Source organism: Tenrec ecaudatus, chromosome 14, assembly GCF_050624435.1.
Source record: "Tenrec ecaudatus isolate mTenEca1 chromosome 14, mTenEca1.hap1, whole genome shotgun sequence".
Lineage (NCBI taxonomy): Eukaryota > Metazoa > Chordata > Mammalia > Afrosoricida > Tenrecidae > Tenrec > Tenrec ecaudatus.
Window position 1 is genome coordinate 23,271,823 of NC_134543.1, and position 20,443 is coordinate 23,292,265.

At 44.4% G+C, this 20,443-nt stretch overlaps 1 protein-coding gene across 2 annotated transcripts in view; it reads left to right on the forward strand.

Annotated features, from left to right (window-relative positions):
• The first annotated feature begins 970 nt into the window (after positions 1-970).
• The window catches only part of CEP128 (centrosomal protein 128), a 472,711-nt gene continuing 453,238 nt past the window's right edge, over positions 971-20,443 (forward strand). For both annotated transcript variants that reach the window (XM_075531496.1, XM_075531497.1), the window contains exon 1: positions 971-1,140. The gene's annotated coding sequence lies outside the window, so the exon portion shown is untranslated. The remainder of the gene's footprint in view (positions 1,141-20,443) is intronic.

The window sequence follows — 20,443 nt, forward strand, 5'->3', positions numbered from 1 at the left end:
TTTGAGAAGGTGGAGGACCAGTGGTGTTTGTAAGGAAGAAGAGAATCTAGCCATCCAGGAGATTAATATGTGCGAATTCCCTCTTCCTTTTTCCCATGTTCAGTTTTCTGTTGAGCTTTTCAATCAGTGAGCCTGACTTCTCTGAGCAGAATATCTCTTTTTTGTGTTCTACAATTGAGAAGATGATACCCAAGATTTAGGAAGTAGTAGATGAACTGACAGACTCACTATATATATATATATTTTAATTAACGAGAATTGGAATCTTAGGGCAATCACTTAGACCGCAGAGTTGAACTAGATAATCTTTCTCTGTTCTTGGTCAGTGCTAAAGATTGTGAGGCCTTTGGAATAAGATATTGGGAATCTTTTTTCGTCTCATTTTACTGTTGGAGATTATCCTCCTGCTTCGTGACGCAGTAGCTTAAATGCTGGACTGCTAACGGAAAGACCGAAGGCTCAAACTCACCAGCAGCTCCAGAACTGAAAGATGAGGCTGTCAGTTCCTGTAAACATTTACAGCGTTGGAAATTCAAAGGGGCAGCTCTATTCTGTCCCATAAGATCCCTGTGAGTAGAAATCCACAGAAGGGTTGGTATGAGTCGGAATTACTGGCTGACAGTGGTTTTGTAGTACAGCTACTTAATTTTAAAAAAGTAAACATTAAACATTTTTCTGATTAAATTATGATCAGGGTCAAGGCAGCCCTCAGCGGAGTTTGTCTGATATAGCAGGTTCTGGTCCTTTAAGAAAACTAAAGCCCCGAACAAGAGGGCGCGGTCGGGAGGACTCCTTGCCTGCGATTTCGGTTTCTTCCGGGAAAATCATCCGAAGGCCAGGCGCATTGATTTCTGGGAATTGCAGTTTCTTACGAAGACCTCCCCATTGTAAAGTCTCCACTTTTGAAGGCGGGATGGACTACAACTCCCAGAGGGCTAGGCGGCACCAGCAGGGTCCTCTTCAGCCGCCTCGGCTGGGCGGCTAGTTCAAGTTGCCATAGCTGCGAGTGTAGGTAGAGTAGAGTCAGTTGCGCCGCAGCGTCGGGTCAGTTGCACCGTGTGGGTCACTGGTAGCCGTGGGAGCCGAGTGGGGTCTCAGCGATGATCCGGCAGTAAGGTCCTGGAGTCCTTTCTGTCTCAGGTACCTGCCCCCACTGCTCCTTTGCTGTCTCTACCACTTCCCTGCCTCACTGCAGATGTTTCAGGTTCCACTTCCCCTCGTCCGAGAGCTGGGGACCCCGAGGGCCGTGGAAATACGGGTGGGGCGTGAGTGAGGGGTGTGTGTGCCGAAGTTGGGGAGCGACAACGTGCTTGCTGTCCTCAAGCCGCCTCGTGTCTTGCCGTGACTGTCATTGTGAGCTCCTTGCTACAGTATCCAGGGAATTAGAGCCACATGGGCTTTGATTGGGGAGCAGCGAGCCCCGAGGTAGCATCTGGGAAGCTTGGGCTGTCAAGGCAGTGAAACTCAGGTTGTCCTGCACGCCCTGAACAGGCCCAGCGAACTTGATGTTGTTGTCTGTTCTCTGGTCCCAGGGGTTTGCTACCCGCGTGGATTCTGTATCGCTGCCCTGCCTTTCCTTTACCAGTTGGAGAGCTGCCCCACCCTTAGCCGTTGTCTCTTGCTTAGTGTGCCGAGCATTCTTGCCCTGACTCCCAGCTGCTTCCTTTCATGGTTTGGTGGGCGAGGCACTTCCGCCTTTCACCTGTAATCGGGGTCTGATGTGCCTCCCGCACAGCGTGGTTCCAAGTTACACAGGGTACCTAGCACAGTGCTTGGCACGGAGGACATGCTCAGTACTTGGTGGTTAGTTTTATTCTTTACGCACCACAGTGTTTGTTGAGTGGAAATAGAATGCAAAGAGTATCTGCGATTAAAAAATTTCTGGTAGCCACGTTAACTAAACTAAAAAACGACCGAAATTAATGTTCAAAAATTTACTTAGAACAATGTATCAAAATGTTTTCATCTCAACCTATGCACAATTTAAAATTCTTGTACTAAATCTTTGAAATCTGGTCATATTTCAAGGGCTTCATGGCCACACGCTCAGCTAGCGCGTCCGTATTGGACAAGGCAAATATAAGTTTAAAACGTTGGCGCTTTCACCTTAGCACCCATAAAAAGAAAAACAATTAATGGCTTGTCATGGGGTGAAGGTGGCAGCTGTGTTAACGAAAGCAAAACCAAACTCAACTGCCATCGATTCTGACCCCAGGCGACCCTATCTGGCAGGGTAGACCTGTGGATTTCCGAGACTCTAACTCAGGGATTCTCAACCTGTGGGTCGCAATCTCTTTGGGGATGGAAAGACTCTTTCACAGGGTTCACCTAAGACCATCGGAAAGCACATAGATATTTCACAATACATATTACATATTGTTTTGTGATTAATCACTATGCTTTAATTTTGTTCAGTTTCTAACAATGAAAATACATCTTGCATATCAGATATTTACATTATGATTCATAACAGTAGCAAAATTACGGTTATGAAGTAGCAACGAAAATAATTTTATGGTTGGGGGTCACTACCACTGAGCAACTACATTAAAGGGTCTGGGCAGTAGGAAGGTTGAGAACCACTGCACTAACTATGGAAGAGGAAAGGCTTATCTTCCTCCTGCAGAAAGGCTGGGGGTTTTGAACGAATGACTTTGCAGCTCCCCGCTGGGGCTTCTTGCAGCATGCTTGTGTCCCCTCAACTTGATCCTGATAAGAGCATTTACTTCGCTGTCATTATGTAAGCTGAGCCACTTTGAACTATCTCTGGACAGCTTATTTTACTTATATTTGGGTTAGCTTCCCCAGGATATGTCTTTTTAGGAAATGCTGTCTTCCAAGATTTCCTTTTTATTTATTTTAAACATTTTATTAGGGGCTCATACAACTCTTATACATATACATACATCAATTGTATAAAGCACACTGTACATTCTTTGCCCTAATCATTCTTTGTTTTTTCTTTTTTCCCTCTTTTTTTTTTTTTACATTTTATTAGGGACTCATACAACTCTTATCACAATCCACACATACACATACATCAATTGTATAAAGCACATCCATACATTCCCTGCCCCAATCATTCTCAAAGCATTTGCTCTCCACTTAAGCCCTTTGCATCAGGTCCTCTTTTTTCCCCCTCCCTCCCCACTCCCCCCCAAGAGTTCCTTTTTATATGGGCAGCTAGGAGTTCTCTGAATAACTTTCTGTGGAGTCTTACAGGTTGCTCTGAAAGTAGTCACCTAGAACTGAAGACACTCTCTGTTCACAGCTCTTTCCTCCAATCAGTGCTTCTTATTTTTATTTATTTGACTGTAAAACGCAGTGTGGACAGAACTGGGTTGAAAAAGTTTCCTTTAGAAGTGCTAGCAAGTGGCTTGTTACTGGCTTAAAAAGCAAATGGCTTAAAATCTGAAACCATAGAGAGTAGGTTCATCTCATGTAGGTTAGCACCTTTCAGATGTATGCGGAGGCAATACTGTGGCCAGACGTAGGCTACAGTTCATACATCAGAGGGATCTAGTAACCCCGGGGGAACCAGCTATTGGCAGAAATTCACCAATGGGATTGTTGAGTACAGAGAACTTGGATGTAAGGATTTCTGTGCAAGTTGAGCTTTTTGTGCTCGTAGGGGCACTTTTCCTCCCTGTTTTGTGATATACCACCAATTGTCTACTCAATAGCAGTGGGGTTTGTGTTGCTTGTTTTGGGTACATAGTAATGGTATGTTAATTTTAATGCACTAAAAAAAAATTTCAAGTTGTAGGTGCATTGTATTCCCTTCCTTCCATGATCTGTTGGTGGTTTGGGGAAAGTGTAGGGGCAACCAAAGATCACTGCAGCCTCTGAGTAGGCCCTTTCCCCCCAAGTCTCCTGCAGTGCTGATAGGCAGATGGATATGCCCAAGGAGAGCCCCGGGCTCGGGGGAGAGCAGCACAGGGTTATGAGGATGTGCTTTGGAAGTATGTTTTCTCCTCAAATGTCTGAGATAATAGACTTCTTCATGTTGATGGTAAGAAAACCCCAAACACCCACAGATAGGCTTCTGGGGACAAGAAGCCCTTTTCTGGTAGGTGGAGAAAACGAAGTAAGTTGTTGCTGCTGTAAGGTACTTTGGAGCCGGTTGGACTCATAGCAACCTCATGTACCACAGAAGGGAGCATCAGATGGTAGTGGGCCATCCTCACATTCGTCCTTCCATTGTTGCAGCCACTGTGTCCATCCATCTCGTTGAGGTTTTCCCTTGTTTCAGTGTTTCTTGACTTTTTCAAGCATGATGACCTACTCCAGGGACCTGTCTTTCTTGGTAACACACTCAAAATGCATTGGGAGAATTCCTGCCATGATAACTTCTTTTTTTCTCATTTTATTGTGGGCTCATACAACTCTTATCAAAATCTATACATACATCAATTGTTTAAAGCACATTTGTACATTCGTTGCCCTCATCATTCTCAAAACATTTGCTCTCCACTTAAGGCCCTGGCATCAGCTCCTCATTTTCTCCCTCCCTTCCAGTTTCCCCCTCCCTCATGAACCCTTGATAATTTATAAATTATTTTTTATTTTGTCATAGCTTACACTGTCCGATGTCTCCCTTCACCCACTTTTGTGTTGTCCATCCCTCAGGGAGGAGGTTATATGTAGATCCTTGTAATCGGTTCCCCCTTTCCAACCCATCCTTCCTCTACCCTCCTGGTTTCGCCACTCTCAGCACTGGTCTTGAAGGGATAATCTGTCCTGGATTCCCTGTTTTTCCAATTCTTATCTGTATCAGTGTACAGCCACGATAACTTCTAAAGAACATTCTGGCTGTACTTCTTTCAGGACAATTTTTTTTTTTGTTCTTTTGGTAACCCAAGGTTGTTTCAGTATTCTCTGTTAGCACACTACTTCAGATGCACCAGTTCTTCATTCTGCCTAATTCACTGTCCAACTTTTACATGCATGAGGCAATTGAAACCATGGCTGGAGTCAGGCCTCTGTTAGTCTTCAAAGCGGCATTCTTGCTATTCAACATTTAACGAGGTTTGGTGCATCAGATTTGCCCAATGCATTGTGTTGATTCTTGACCTGTGTGTGCATTGATTGTGGATTCAAGCAAGACAACTTCATTCTTTTCTCCGCTTATCATCAAGTTGTCTAGTATTCCTGTTGTGAGGAATTTTGTTTTCTTTAAGTTGTCTTCACTTTCAGCAAGCAATATGACCTCATTTATATAACTAGATGAGTCTATTTCAGTAGGGTCATGTATGCAAGGACAGGGGCTAGGACTTAAATGTGACGCTTATGGGGATATGTTCAGAGGTTCTATTTCTTGTTGTTAGGTGCCATCGAATCCGTTTCAATTTATAGCAACCCCTGTGTACAACAGAGCAATGCCTGGGCCATCCTTCACAATTGGTGTTATGTTTGAGTTCATTGTTGAAGCCGTTGTGTCAACTCACCTTGCTGACTGTCTGCTGCTTTCTTAACCCGCTTTACCAAGCATGGTGTCTTTTTCTAGGGACTGTCTCTTCTGACAATGTGTCTTAAGTATGTATATGAAATACCTCCTTTCTCGCTTCTCAGGAGCATTTGGCTATGCATTTTCCAAGACAGATTTGCTAATTTTTACTTAAAAAAAAAAAGGCTCCAGACATTATTAGGAACATAGCCAACATGAATTATTATTGAAATCAGAGTGCAGTATTCAAAAAGCAAAACTTGCAACATAGATTTAAAATTCTAGGTGCTTTTTAGCATTTGAATGTTGCCTTTTGAAAAAAGGCACTTAAACTTATAAGGGAGATACATTGGAGCCAGGCAGTTACACTGTGTCTAAGGTCTACACTTTAGGATTAGAACATATCTGAGTTGGAGATGGTGAGATAGGGTTGATAAGATGGCCTATTCTAGGAGTTTTCAATTGCAGGCTCTTGACACATTTGGGACTTTTATGGAAGTAATGTAGATTATTTATAGTCACCATTATCCTTTTAATGGTGATATTGGGTTGATTTAATGTGAAATGGCTTAAATGTCCTTTTATTCATATGGTAGTATTCTTTTTAATGACAGTCCATAAGATTCTACCTGTGCTCCATTACTACTAGATAGTATTTTAGTAGTGGATGGTCTGGGTCATTTTTTATATATATATATATATATCGAACCTTCTCACACAGACTTCTTTGCAGACCTGCCCTTTGCTTGCCTCCCGAGACCATTCTTAGAATATACATGTTTCTTTCTTTGACTTGTATTGCCAGGTTGTTTTCCAGAAAAATGGTTCTAGTTAATGGGCTTTCTCTTGTTAACACTGAGCATCACACACACATGCGCGCGCGTGCATCTTTTCCCTCCACTTTATCAAAACAGAGAACAATGCTATTTTGCCATTTTAATTTGTAATGTTCACATGTGTTAGGGCCATGTGTAGCATGTGACTTGCCTGTTCATGTCTCCTTTGCCTCATGGTCTACTAGTATTCTATTCTTTCTGCTACTGTTGTTATTCTTATGCTTTTTAAAGATTCAACCAGTCCATTGATTTCCATACAAATCAAATATTTTTCTGCATTTGCCCTTTTGTTTGTTAACCTTGTTTCTGATGTCTTGTTGTTAGTAATTATGAGTGGCCCTTAAAGGATTGCCTAGCCTTGCTCAGCTGTGTACACTTTTCTGAAATTCATCCAGCCCTTTAATAAAAATGTGTGCAATGCTGGCGCTTGGTGTGTTAGAGAGCAGGGAGTGTTTGTGGATACACGAATCCACTTAGCTTACGAACATTTTAAATCTACTTCGTGCTGGCATATAATTAGTGCAGGGTTAGCCATAGAGCAGGTGCTCATGAATGAATGGATGAGTATTCATCAATGAATGGGTTCATGGATGAGTGAATTAAAGCTCAACCTAAACTAGGCTCGTCTGAATAAACAGAGAAAAAGGTTGCTGAAGAAATAGACTGTGCATTTTGTTTTTGAGGTTGGAGATAGCATAATTTTATAGGTTTGCAGGAAGAAGGCAAGAGTTCGATTGCAGTAAAGGCTTTTAAATGACAGAAATGGGTTTGCCTGGGAGCAGTGATTGGTACAATGAAAAAATAGTGAGAATAAACCCAGATGATAAAGAGCATTGCTATCTGAGTTTGGAGCTTTATAGTGGAGATAAATAATAATTGAAGAATTCAACTAACGGCCAATGACTATGATAAATTGAAACGATCCACAATAATGCAAGTAAACCTCCTAGATGATTTAGTTATAATAAGTTCTAACACATGTATTCAAATAAACTCAAAATGTTTATCTTTGTTTACGCTATAATAGACATTATGAAGCATTCACATTTATGCTGTTTTGCAGCTTAATCCACATTGTTTGAAGATTTAAGATAATTAATTTAGGCCATTTGCTACAAGATTCACTTCTTCCAACAATTATTCCATTTGTATATTGCTTGCTGTTTGCAAAGTCCCATGCTTTGAAATTTGTCTCTGGCTTAATCATACGGGATAAAAAGGAAAATTAAATTGTAAATTTATTTCAAAATGTTCTAACTACATTTCAGGAATGATGATAGGTGTTGAGATATAACTGTGAGCAAAAATTTTTATGAAGCTAGTCTCCAATGGGAATTTAGAGTCTAGGGACAGTGGGGGACCTGGGGAGACACCCAGCTGAATAGCCATCATCTGTGGACTGTGAGGAGGTGGATTATAGGGAAATATAAAGAGAAACTCTTGGCCCAGAGCTGGGTGGAACAGTGAAAGCAGGCTCTCTATGGAAGTTTACTGTGAAACAGAACTTGAAGGAAACAGTTAGTTAAAGGGGAAAGTGTCCTGGTGGCATATATGGGTCACTTGTTAGACTGCTATTGGCAAGGCCAGTAGTTTGACTCTACTGGCCACTCTGAGGGAGAAAAATGAGGCTTTCTTTGTTACAGCTTAGGAAACTCCCACCTGGGCAGTTCTACCCTGCCCTATGGGGTCACTGAGTGTGAATTGGGTAGATGACAGTAGGCTGTGGGCAAGGGAAGAGGGTTGAAACGTGTTGTTGGCAGTGAGTCCAGCAGGAGCTGGAAGGTGAGATGAGCCTGACATGGGTGAGGATTTAAGAATAAAACTCAGTGGCACAAATACCCTAATTACATTTCGTGGACATGCTTGATAACTGTCTAGGGCTAAGATGTAGAGGGATGAAGTAGACTTCTGGCTGCTAATGGAAGGCCTCACTGAGACTGTATTACCTGAATGTGAATATAGTTGTTGTCAAATTGGTTCCAACACGTGACAGCCATATATATGACAGAATGAAACCCTGACCGGTCCTGCCTTATGCATCCACACACTTGTTCTTGTGTCTGAGCCCATTGCTGCACCTCCTGGTGTCATTCCATCTCGTCGAGGGCCGTCCTCTTTTTTGCTGCTGCACCACTTTACCAAGCATGATGTTCTTCTCCAGGGATTGGCCTCTCCTGGCAACATGTCCAAAGGACTGAGACACAGCCCCTCCATCTGGCTGTACTTCCAAAACAGATCTGTTTGTTCGTTTGGCAGTCCATGGTGCTTTCAGTAGTCTCCAACAATGCCATAGATCAAATGTATTGGGTTTTTTTTTTTTTTTGGGTCTTCCTTATTTGGTCTCTAACTTTCACATGTATATGAGGCGAATGAAGAGACTGTGGATTGGGTCAGTCTTATCATAGGCCTCAAAGTAACCGCCTTACATTTCAACACTTCAAAGAGGTCTTTGCAGGAGATTTACCTAATGCCATCCGCTATTTGACATCTTGACTGAATGTAAGGTGGTCGAGAGGCGCCAGAGAGCAAATCAGTCCAATTTGATCAAACAGGCTTTATTACGGAGAAAAACCCAGCCTGGGCAAAGTCCCACAGTCCACAACCTCCATGTCGAGGGAGTCGCACCCCAGGTTACAGGGGTGGTGTTTATATTGCGGGGGAACATGTGACTGGGCTGCCTTGAGTCCATATAAGGTACAGTAGTGAGGGATTGGGAGATACAGGTTTGTCTAGGTTTCTGGAATGTAAGGTGTCTTCTTGGTTCCAGGTATATTCATGCCGGGTGCAGGACAGGCTGTGAGCAAAACGGGCTGTGAGAGAGAGAGAGAGAAAAAAAGGACTTGCAAAGCTGCTGACAGGTTACATTAGCCAGGTCTGGTCAGCTCTGCAGGTGAGTGGGAGAGATTCAAGGTCACTCGCTGCTAGGAGCTGGCCTGATATTGATCCGGCCAGACAGACTGGTGCTTCCCTGAGCATTGATTGTTGATCCAAGTGAGATGAACTCCCCGAGGACTTCAGTCTTTTCTCCGTGTATCATGCTGTTACCTACTGGCCCAGTGTGAGGATTTTACTCTTCTTTACATTGAGCTGTAATCTACACTGAAAGCTGTCATCCTTCATCGTCAGCAGCACATGCTTCAAGTCCTACTCACTTTCAGCAAGCACAATTTTGTCGTGTTTATTGCAGGTTATTAGTAAGCTTTCCTCCAATTCTGATGCCTCTTTCTTCTTCACATAATCCTACTTCTCGGCTAATTTGCTCAGCCTTGTAGATTGAGTAGACATTAAGCAGATGGTGATAAAAGGAGAAGGCATTCCAGAGAGAGGGAATGGCAGGAGACAGAGATGGAAATATTGGGGCATAGGTGTTGTGACAACAGAAACATACTTTGAACACGTGATCTGGAGAGACTAGTCCCTGGAAAAGGGCATCATGCTGGAAAGTAACAGAACAGGGCAGAAGAGGAAGACCCGTGACAAGACGGAGTGGCACAGTGTCTGCAACAATAGGCTCACACATAGAACAATTGTGAGGACGGTGTAGGACTTGCCTACGTTTTGCTCTGTTGTGCATAGAATCACCATGAGTCAGAAGCAACTCAACATAATAACAGCAACAAGACAAGTAGGCCTTTGGTAGCCTATTGTTCGAGAAGGGTTTTTTATTCCCTCTTCTACCTTGTGAGAAAATTCTCAGCACATCTGCAGTATGAAACACTGTTTTCTCAAAGAGCGTAGGCTTGGGGGTAAACATCTGGAAATTCACTTCCCTTTGAAAGCAAATCAAATGATTTATTAGTGAGTTATATGTGTCAGTGTTTTTTTTTTGTTTGTTTGTTTGTTTTCCCCACCTCGGGTTTCTTTGCACCAATAGTGCAGAGGACACCAGCTCTCTGTAGATGGCAGTCTAGTCACATCAGTCCCCCTCCACTTCAGACAGAGAACTCTGCTTTGTTGGTGGGGCCTGCACACCCTTGGGAGCTGGAGCTGGAGTCAAGGCCTTGGTAGAATGTCAGCCTTGCTTTGTGTCTTGATCTTGGGCTGGCAGAACCTCAGACCCTTGGCAATATGTGCATGAGCCTGCTTGCCAAGCTTGGGTGGGCAGTGTAGGCCAGTCGACTGAGCTTGCAGCTGACTCCCAATGGGATCTTTACCTTGACCTCCTTGGGCTTCATAAGAACCTTGATAGCCCCAGCATGGACATCGTGGCGTTTTGGGTTTGCATTTTCTTCAGCCCCTTCTTGCGCTTCTAGATGAAGCATATGTTCTTCAGGAACTTGGAGTTCACCCCCTTATGAGATATCGTTGTGGTCATGGTTATTTAGTGCCATTTCTGTGCCATTTTTGGGATTGGTTATGCATGGTGGGGTTCTTGGACTTGGTCATGTCTGTGTCGACGCCTGCTGCTCCTGGAGTGCCAGAGAGAAAGAGAGAGAGAGAGAGAGAGAGAGAGAGAGAGAGAGAGAGAGAGAGAGAGAGAGAGAGAGAGAGAGAGAGAGAGAGAGATTGCTTTTTCTGTATAACAAACAATGATAAAATCTGCTAGGTAGACAGTTGTAAGTGTTATTGCTTACTCTGTCAGCCTAGTTGTCTGTGTCTACCCTTGTCTGAGATCAACTGGTTGATCTGCAGACCTCGGCTGGATGTCACTGGAGCAATTGTGTGCCCGTCACCCTCTAGTAGACTAGCCAATGTGTGTCCTCAGGGTGACACCCAGGTTCCAGTTTGCAATCCCATTTCAAGTCTCCACTTGTCCGCTGAAACCCTATTGACCTAAATCAAGCAAAATAACTCAACCCAGAGATGGGGTCACCTGGACCCATTGTGGGAGGGTGCTGTGTATAAGGAGGACTGAAGACTCGGATCACTTGTAGTAGACTTACATTATTCGAAATCTAGCTTCTGATACATACAATAATTTGGAAAACATTCAATGTAGTCTGCTTGAAATCAGATCTCTTCCTCAGAAACAGCATCTCATTCTGGTGTATAGGCAGAGAATCCCCCTGCCTGCCCACAGGGTTCCAGGGCTGGGCATCTTTGTGGAAACAAACGGCCACATCTTTCTGTGGAGTGGCTAGGGTATTCAGACCACTGACTTATTTTTACTTAGCAGCTAATTAACCACCGCACTACTCGGCCTCCTTTTATATGTTAGCGGTAGCACTGAAGCCGTATAAAAAACATCACTCTATCCGTCAGGGGGAACATCTGGCCCATGGACCATGTAAGACCTGAGAAGTCATCAGTGCCAGCATGTGATTGTGCCTCACCAAAGGGAAGCAGTCCTGGCCATCCCATTAACCAAAAATTCAAACTCACTGCTACCGCGTCAATGCCGACTCGTACCTATCGCATGCTCCCCAAAGAAATACACTCTCGGGGACTCCCAGGAGCAGTTTCACCCTGTCCTGTAGGGAGAAATATGAACCATCTCATTAGGGGTGAGTCAATGAAATATTTGATCAGGATGGCCCTTGAATGATGTTATACATAGCTAAATGGCCTATGGCAGAAACAAGTTTCCCTGCTCTCTGTGGTAGCTGTGAGTCCCAATCCAGTCCTGGGCAGTGGTTTCTGTAACTATTACAGCCTCGGAAACTCTCTGGGGCAGTTCTCTGTCCTGTAGAGTTGCTATGAGTCAGAATTGATGCTATGGCGGTGGGTTTTTAAATTTTGAGATTATAATGCTGCTTCTCTATTATCTATGTACCTACCAGCAGAGGCAGGGAATAATTTAATATGGCTCTTCTAGCCAAAGCCTCAAAGTCCTTCCAAATGGCCTATGCCTGCATGGGTCTGGTAAGAAGATGGGGAAGCTACTGATAGGACTCACCTGTGAGTAATTGCAAACAGGAGTCCCTGGAGTACCATCCTGCATACAGCCTTCTGAGAAGCAAGAGCCAGGAGTGGATTGAGTCCCCTGGACCTGAGTGCCCTGTGCAGTTAACCTCTGGGAGCCAAAAACCAGGTGTGGCCCTAGAGGAGCAGGAGCCTAATCAGGAGCCAGAGTATGAGTGGTGGACTTCCCAGCCCATGGAGCCAGTAAAGCTGAGTGCTTTGGGGCAGGATGCTGGCTTGTGGAGAGGGGCGCCTCTAAGGAGCGCCTCTTAAGTGAGGCCTTTTGGCAGAGGCTTACAAACTGGGGTGCCTCTGGGCACTTATTGGGGAACTGAGTTTGCTAGCCCACAGAGCTTGGACTGAATGCCTTCAGCTTCAGACTGACAGCAGAGCGGTATGTCCTGTGGGCATCTATTGGCATCCTTGAAAGAACTTGGTATCATGCCCTGAGGAATAACTTTAACTTAAGCATTTCTCCCTTATATTACAACCAGTTAGCTTCCTTACTAGCCTCCTTAATCATGAATTTTGTCTATGAGTTCTCTGTAGTCTTTGGAAAGGATATAAGAACCTAGGTATTAAAGCTTATCTCCCTATCTCCTTATCTCTCTCTCTCTCTCATCTATCTCCATTCATCCATCCATCCACCCAGTGGTGGAATTCAAATAATTTAACAACTAGTGATTGCTTTAAGTATAGAAAAATGATATGCTGAAAGTTTTATTTATTTATTTAAATTACTTTTAAAAATAATAAATAATTGGGGGCTCGTACAACTTTTATCACAATCCTTACATCCACCCATTGTGTCAAACACATTTGTACATTTGTTGCCATCATCATTTCAAAACATTTTCTTTCTACTTGAGCCCTTGGTATCAGCTCCTCATTTAACCCCCTCCCTCTATCACCCTCCCTCATAAACTCTTGATAATTTATAAGTTATTGTCTTTTTCATGTCTTGCACTGGCTGATGTCTCCCTTTACCCACTTATATGTTGTCCATCCTCCTGGGAGGGGGTTATAGGTAGGTCATTGGTTTCCCCTTTCTCCCTCCACCTTCCCCTTCCCCTCCTGGTACTGCTACTCTCAATATTGGTTCCGAGGAGTTTATCTGTCTTGTATTCCCTGTGTTTCCAGATCTCATCTGTATCCATGTACATGCTCTGGTCTAGCCAGATTTGTAAGGTAGAATTAGGGTCATGATAGTGGGGGTGGGTAGAGGAAGCATTATAGAACCAGAGGAAAGCTGTATGTTTCATCAGTGCTATACTGCACCCTGACTGGCCCGTCTCCTCCCTGTGACCCTTCTGTAAGGGATGTCCAATTACCTACAGATTGGCTTTGGGTTTCTACTACACACTCCCTCCTACCCCACTCAGATTGACATGATTTTTTGTTCTGGGTCTTTGATGCCTGATACCTGATCTCATTGATACCTCATGATCATATAGGCTGGTGTGCTTATTCCATGTGGGCTTTGTTGCTTCTCAGATGGATGGCTGCTTGTTTATCTTCAAGTTTTTAAGACCCCAGATGCCATATCTGTGGATAGCCAGGCACCATCAGCTTTCTTCACCACATTTGCTTATGCACCCATTTTGTCTTCAGTGACAGGAATGTGAGCATATCAGAATGCAGGATTATTAGAAAAAAGTGTTCTTGTGTTGAGGGAGTACTTGAGTCTAGGTCCAATAGCCATCTGCTTCCTTAATACCAAACCTATAAATATATGCACAAAGATCTATTTCCCCATCCTCATATATAAATATATTTACATATGTGCATACCTACATTTAGAGCTCTATAAATGCTCTTTGTCTCCTTGTTCTTTCCTCTATTTCCTTTAACCTTTCTCTTGTCCCACTATCATGCTCAGCCTTCATTTGGGTTTCAGTTCCTCTCAGTTACATTGCCCTTGATCAAGCCCTACCAGACCTCCTACATCCTTCTTGCCATCGATTTTCGGTCAATTGTTCCCTTGTCCCTGGGTTTGTTAGCACCCACCTCCTTTCCCTGCCTCCCCATCTCCAATGTACACCCAGAACTATCATCCCAATGTTTTTCCTCTGGCTTATTTACCTCTCCTATGTTATCTAGATAGACATGCAGAGATAATAATATGTACAAACACAAGACAGAGAATAACAAAGCAACAATAGTAAATAAAACAATAACTACCCCCCAACAAAAAAGAAGCCTATAAATAGTTCAAGGTCTATTTGTTGACCTTTACGAGTGTTTTCCAGTAGAGTCTCATGGGGTGTCACTCCCTGGCCCCAAAGTCTATTTTTGGTATTCCCTGGAGACTTTATTGCTTTGCTCCCCTTGCTGCTTTGTTACAGGCCCTTCGTGTTTCACCTTGGTATGGTGGGGTCAGATCGGGCACAATTACCCCACTGTGTCTCCAGTGCTGTCCCCCATAGTGCTATGGGTCAGTGAGGGATGTTGTATCTTGTGGAGGAGCCGGCCCTATGGTCCTCTGTGCATTGGTTGCTCTGAGCAGGGATATTGTCCTCAGGGCTTGGTGGGCCAGGATGCGTTCCACTCTTTTCCCCTTCCCCTTTGTTTGCTTCTGTGTTCTCTGATCAGACACACCCCTCTTCCTGAGCTGTAGCTTCAAAGCTGGTCTCTGAAGTGAATTCTTCTGCTGAGAGAGGGGCTGTCCATGTACTTGGGATTGGGGCCGTCCCCTCAGACCTCTCTATTGGTTCCCTGCCTCATGCCAGGTGTTGCGTTCTTGTCTTGGAGCACCAAGTTGAAGTTTGGTCCCTCTTTTCCTGTGGAGATGTAAACAACACCCTCCCCTGGGATGGGTTGGTGCCTGTCCCCCTGGCTACCCATGTCTTTTTTCCCACCTCCTTCTTTTTAGTTGGCTACCTTATGTATCCCTGGATTTGTTCTGGCCCCTCACCCCATGCATATATTAGCTTCTTCCCTATGCCCCTTTTGCCTTTATAAGCTTACCTCAGTGGACTCTTGTCCTTTTGTGCTTGGCTTACTTCACTTAGCATAATTTCCTCCAGTTCTTTCCGACAGTTTGTTTGTTTTTCAACATATCAGAGCACTGCTGTTGCACAGAAGACCATTGAAAAAGTCAGGAATGTAAATGTGTGATTTCCATGATGGGTGGTTGCCCAGCTGCCCACCTTAGAGCCCTGATTTCAAGTCCCATGTGAACAACTGGTCCACAGAACTCAACCAAAATTGAGGCACTGGTTCTGCCTGCCTAACTGGTGCAAACTGACTGACTCCCGCCTGTCTATGTATTATCTATGTATCTGTCTATCTATCATCTACCTACCATCTGTGTTCCTCTCTCTGTATTGACCCAGCGTCCGTAACAATGGGCTCAAGCATGGCAGTTGTGAAGGTGGCACAGGACTGGGCACGGTTTTGTTCTGTTGTGCTTAGTGCTGAGTGTCGCTATGAGTTCGAACCGACTTGCAGGCACCTAAAACAATGACAACAACATTGATTTATTTAGAGCTGACAGAAGATGCAAGAGAGTGTGATTTCAATCCCAAACCACATGTGATAAATTTATCTCAGTTATTTTTTAACATCCTTTTTTGGTTTATGTCAATCCACTCCCCCCACCCCACCAATCCCTATTACCCCCCAGCCCCTCCACCCCTGGTTGAATTTTTGTTGTTGTTTTCTATCTTGACATGTTTTGCTTTTCATTTAATTTAAACTGCTTCACTAATTTTAGAAGTATGTGGGTGTTCAAATCTAAAATATCTGTGTCATTCTGTGTGTGAGACAGGGGATGGGGTTATTCAGTAACTGTTTTCTTTTGAAGTTGTCCTGTTTTTTTGACAACTGAAACATGCATAAGCACCAGAGAATTCAGCATTATCTCTCCGTGTTTGCATTGGCCTTTCCCAGAAATGTGCTTGCACCCTCTCAGTTCGTTAGTGGGCTCTGATACCCGGGGCTCTGTCCTTCTGCTCCCAGTTGATGAACCAGGAGGGACTACTGACTCAGAGAACACTGTTGGATGGATGTAGAGGTGTGGGGTTGTGTGTGTGTGTCAATGAATGATGGTGAAATAGGAAGAGTAGCAATGTGTAACTTTCATCTGTTATGAAGAGTTTAGCCATTTTATATATGGGCTCTCTGAGGTCCTTATAGGGATTTTAAGTATGGTCTCTGTAGCCAGACAGCCCAGGTTTGAATCTTAGTCCTGTTTCATTTTAGCTGTTGTATGAATATGGGTACTTCCATGTTCTGCAGCCTAGTTTTCTCAACTGTAAAGTGGCCTACAACAAACTGCACTAGTCTATAGGATTGTTAGGCTATAATGTTTCACCTTGTGTAAAGTCTTTAGAAAGAAGCATGGCATAGAGTAAACTTTACCCTATAGGACAGAATAGAACTTCCCCATAGGGTTTCCAAGACTGTAGCCTCTACAGAAGAGACTGGCATGTCTTTCTTCTGAGGAGTGGCTGGTGGGATCAGATTGCTGATGTTCCCCTTAGCAGTTGGGTCTTCAACCGTTGCAACGCCAAGGCTCCTTTGGCACTGGGTGAGGGCCAGATTAGTGTGAGGTATTCCTATGACTGTTTATTTGCTTCTATCATGAGCCCCCTTTACCACTCCACCCCTTTAAATTATGTTCTCTTTTACTTAAGCTAGCTCATGTATGTTTTTGATTTCTTTCTAGAATTTTGATTCCAATAATAACTATTTCTTATCAATTTATTTATTTCCTTTTTGGGGGGAGAGTACATTTACTCACTGTTTTCACTTCTTCCTTTGTTTTTGCCTTTTCTCTACAGACTCTTAACAACTTAGCGATTAAAAATGTGAATTTTTCATTGAGAATGAGGGGCAGTGTGGACTGGGGACCCAAAGCCCAACTGTAGACATATGGACATCCCTATCAGAAGGGTTGCGGAGGGGATGAGCTAGTCAGGTGCAGTGTAGAAATGATGAAACATACAACTTCCCTCTAGTTCCTAAATGCTTCCTCCTCCCCACTACCATGATCCCAATTCTACCTTACAAATCTGACTAGACCAGAGGATGTACATTGGTACAGGTAGGAACTGGAAACACAGGAAATCCAGGACAGATGATCACTTCAGAACCAGTGGTGAGAGTGGTGATACTGTCAGGGTGGAGGGAAGGTGAGGTAGAAAGGGGGAACTGATCACAAGGATCTACATATAACCTCCTTCCTGGGGCACGGACAGCACAAAAGTGGGTGAAGGGAGATGTCAGACAGTGTAAGAGATGACAAAATAATGATATTTTATAAATTTTCAAGAGTTCATGAGGGAGGGGGGAACAGGGAGGTAGGGGTGAAAATGAGGAGCAGATACCAAGGGCTCAAGAAGAACGCAAATGTTTTGAGAATGATGATGGCAACAAATGTACTGATGTACTTGACACAATGGTTGTATGTATGGGTTGTGATAAGAGTTGTATGAGCCCCCAGTAAAATGATTAAACAAAACAAAGCAAAACAAATGTGGGTTTTGGAGATAGACTTCCTGACTGCATTTGCACTTTGGCTTCACCACTTACTAAGTTACTTTACTTACTAAGTTACTGCACCACTTACTAAGTTACTTTATAGGAAGCCTTAGTGGTTTTCCTTCTTCTAGAAAGTAATAATAATAATGTTATGAGAATTAAGTGAGCTAATACCTAGAGCAAGATTAGTTAATAGAAAACCATGCATCATTTGCAATTATTATTACCGTTACTCCTATAAAGCTGAATATGACAATGTGTTTGTATAGATTCCACAGTGGTTCCAAGTTGGGCTGCTACCCACAAGGTCAGCAGTTTGAAACCATCAGCTGCTCCACGGAGGAGATGAGGCTTTCTGCTCCCGTATAAAGAGTCAGAGTCCTGAAAACTCCCAGGGGCAGGTCTAGCCTGTCGTGAGGGTCCCTGTAAATGGGCATCAACTCGATAGCAGCGAGTGAGTACAAACGTAAGCAAAGATTATAACCCTGACTATTCTCAGAATATTAGAGGAAAAAAAGCAAAATAAGTAAAACCATGTTCTTTCTTTTGGCTTGGGCGGTTCGTACTGTGGGGTCTCCAGTTGGTTGACAGGACTGCTTTTGGCTTGGGCGGTTCGTACTGTGGGGTCTCCAGTTGGTTGACAGGACTGCTTTTGGCTTGGGCGGTTCGTACTGTGGGGTCTCCAGTTGGTTGACAGGACTGCTTTTGGCTGGGGCGGTTCGTACTGTGGGGTCTCCAGTTGGTTGACAGGACTGCTTTTGGCTGGGGCGGTTCGTACTGTGGGGTCTCCAGTTGGTTGACAGGACTGCTTTTGGCTGGGGCGGTTCGTACTGTGGGGTCTCCAGTTGGTTGACAGGACTGCTTTTGGCTGGGGCGGTTCGTACTGTGGGGTCTCCAGTTGGTTGACAGGACTGCTTTTGGCTGGGGCGGTTCGTACTGTGGGGTCTCCAGTTGGTTGACAGGACTGCTTTTGGCTGGGGCGGTTCGTACTGTGGGGTCTCCAGTTGGTTGACAGGACTGCTTTTGGCTGGGGCGGTTCGTACTGTGGGGTCTCCAGTTGGTTGACAGGACTGCTTTTGGCTTGGGCGGTTCGTACTGTGGGGTCTCCAGTTGGTTGACAGGACTGCTTTTGGCTGGGGCGGTTCGTACTGTGGGGTCTCCAGTTGGTTGACAGGACTGCTTTTGGCTGGGGCGGTTCGTACTGTGGGGTCTCCAGTTGGTTGACAGGACTGCCTTTGGCTGGGGCGGTTCGTACTGTGGGGTCTCCAGTTGGTTGACAGGACTGCTTTTGGCTGGGGCGGTTCGTACTGTGGGGTCTCCAGTTGGTTGACAGGACTGCTTTTGGCTGGGGCGGTTCGTACTGTGGGGTCTCCAGTTGGTTGACAGGACTGCTTTTGGCTGGGGCGGTTCGTACTGTGGGGTCTCCAGTTGGTTGACAGGACTGCTTTTGGCTGGGGCGGTTCGTACTGTGGGGTCTCCAGTTGGTTGACAGGACTGCTTTTGGCTTGGGCGGTTCGTACTGTGGGGTCTCCAGTTGGTTGACAGGACTGCTTTTGGCTGGGGCGGTTCGTACTGTGGGGTCTCCAGTTGGTTGACAGGACTGCTTTTGGCTGGGGCGGTTCGTACTGTGGGGTCTCCAGTTGGTTGACAGGACTGCCTTTGGCTGGGGCGGTTCGTACTGTGGGGTCTCCAATTGGTTGACAGGACTGCTTTAAGACTCTTGACTGCCTCCGTTCTTCAAGCACAGGACGCTTTACTCAAAGATGAATATTGAGGGTCTCAGATGCTGCCTAAGGGCTGGGAAAAGAGGTGCATAAAATTTGCCCCTGCCGGCAGAGAGGTTACCAATCCTGCTCTGTCAGGTTGGCCTCTGCAGAGAGCTATCATATGTAAAGTGTCTGTCACCCCTATGTGCTCAGTCCATGGCAGTTTTGTTTTGTACCTCTGACTTTCTGGTTCCAGCAATGTACCTCACTTGTTAAATCAAATGGGTGTCTATTCTACCAATATGTTTTTCTTTTTAAAAAATACTCCTATTGACCTTCGCTGTTAAAAACCTGCTCATTACGCTTTTACCAAAGGACTCTACGAATGAGCGAGAATGCCGTTCGCTCTCACGGGTCCTTTTAATTGGCTTTGCACAATTTACCAGGTGATGTGGTGCTGTCTTTTGAGTAGGTTCAAGGTGAAGTGCACTGCTTGTGTCGTTGATTAAGACAGGAGACTGGGAAGCTGGTAACCTGATCTTGAGGAGTGTTCGCATGCAAGTCCTCAGGTGCTGTTACACAGAACTCAAGATAACAAGAGTCTTGCCTGCCTAGATAATGAAAGCAGGTCTTGTCAGGAGCTGTCAGCTGGTTTCTTCCATCTGGGCCAAGCTTTTGCATTCGATCCCAGGGGTTTTTCAGTCTCAGAGTTTTATCCCTTGATTAAACTTATCTTCCTAGTCACCATTCCAGCTCGTTCTTTACATATTTAGATTTCTTAAAGGCATGGTCTACGATGAATGCCTTCATTGCCCTGTTACTCTCCAACATGGCATCTGCCCCACTTAGAGCTTTTTTTTAAAAAACATTTTATTGAGGTCTCTGATGGCTTTTGTAACAATCAATACATCAGTTGTATCAAGCACATCTGTACATATGTTGCCATCATTTTCTTTTTAAAAATTTTTAATAAATCATTTTATTGGGGACTTGTACAACTCTTATCACAATCCTTACATACATCAATTGTGTAAAGCACATTTGTACATTCATTGACCTCATCATTCTCAAACCATTTGCTCTCCACTTAAGCCCCTGGCATCAGGTCCTCGTTTTTTCTCCTCCCTCCC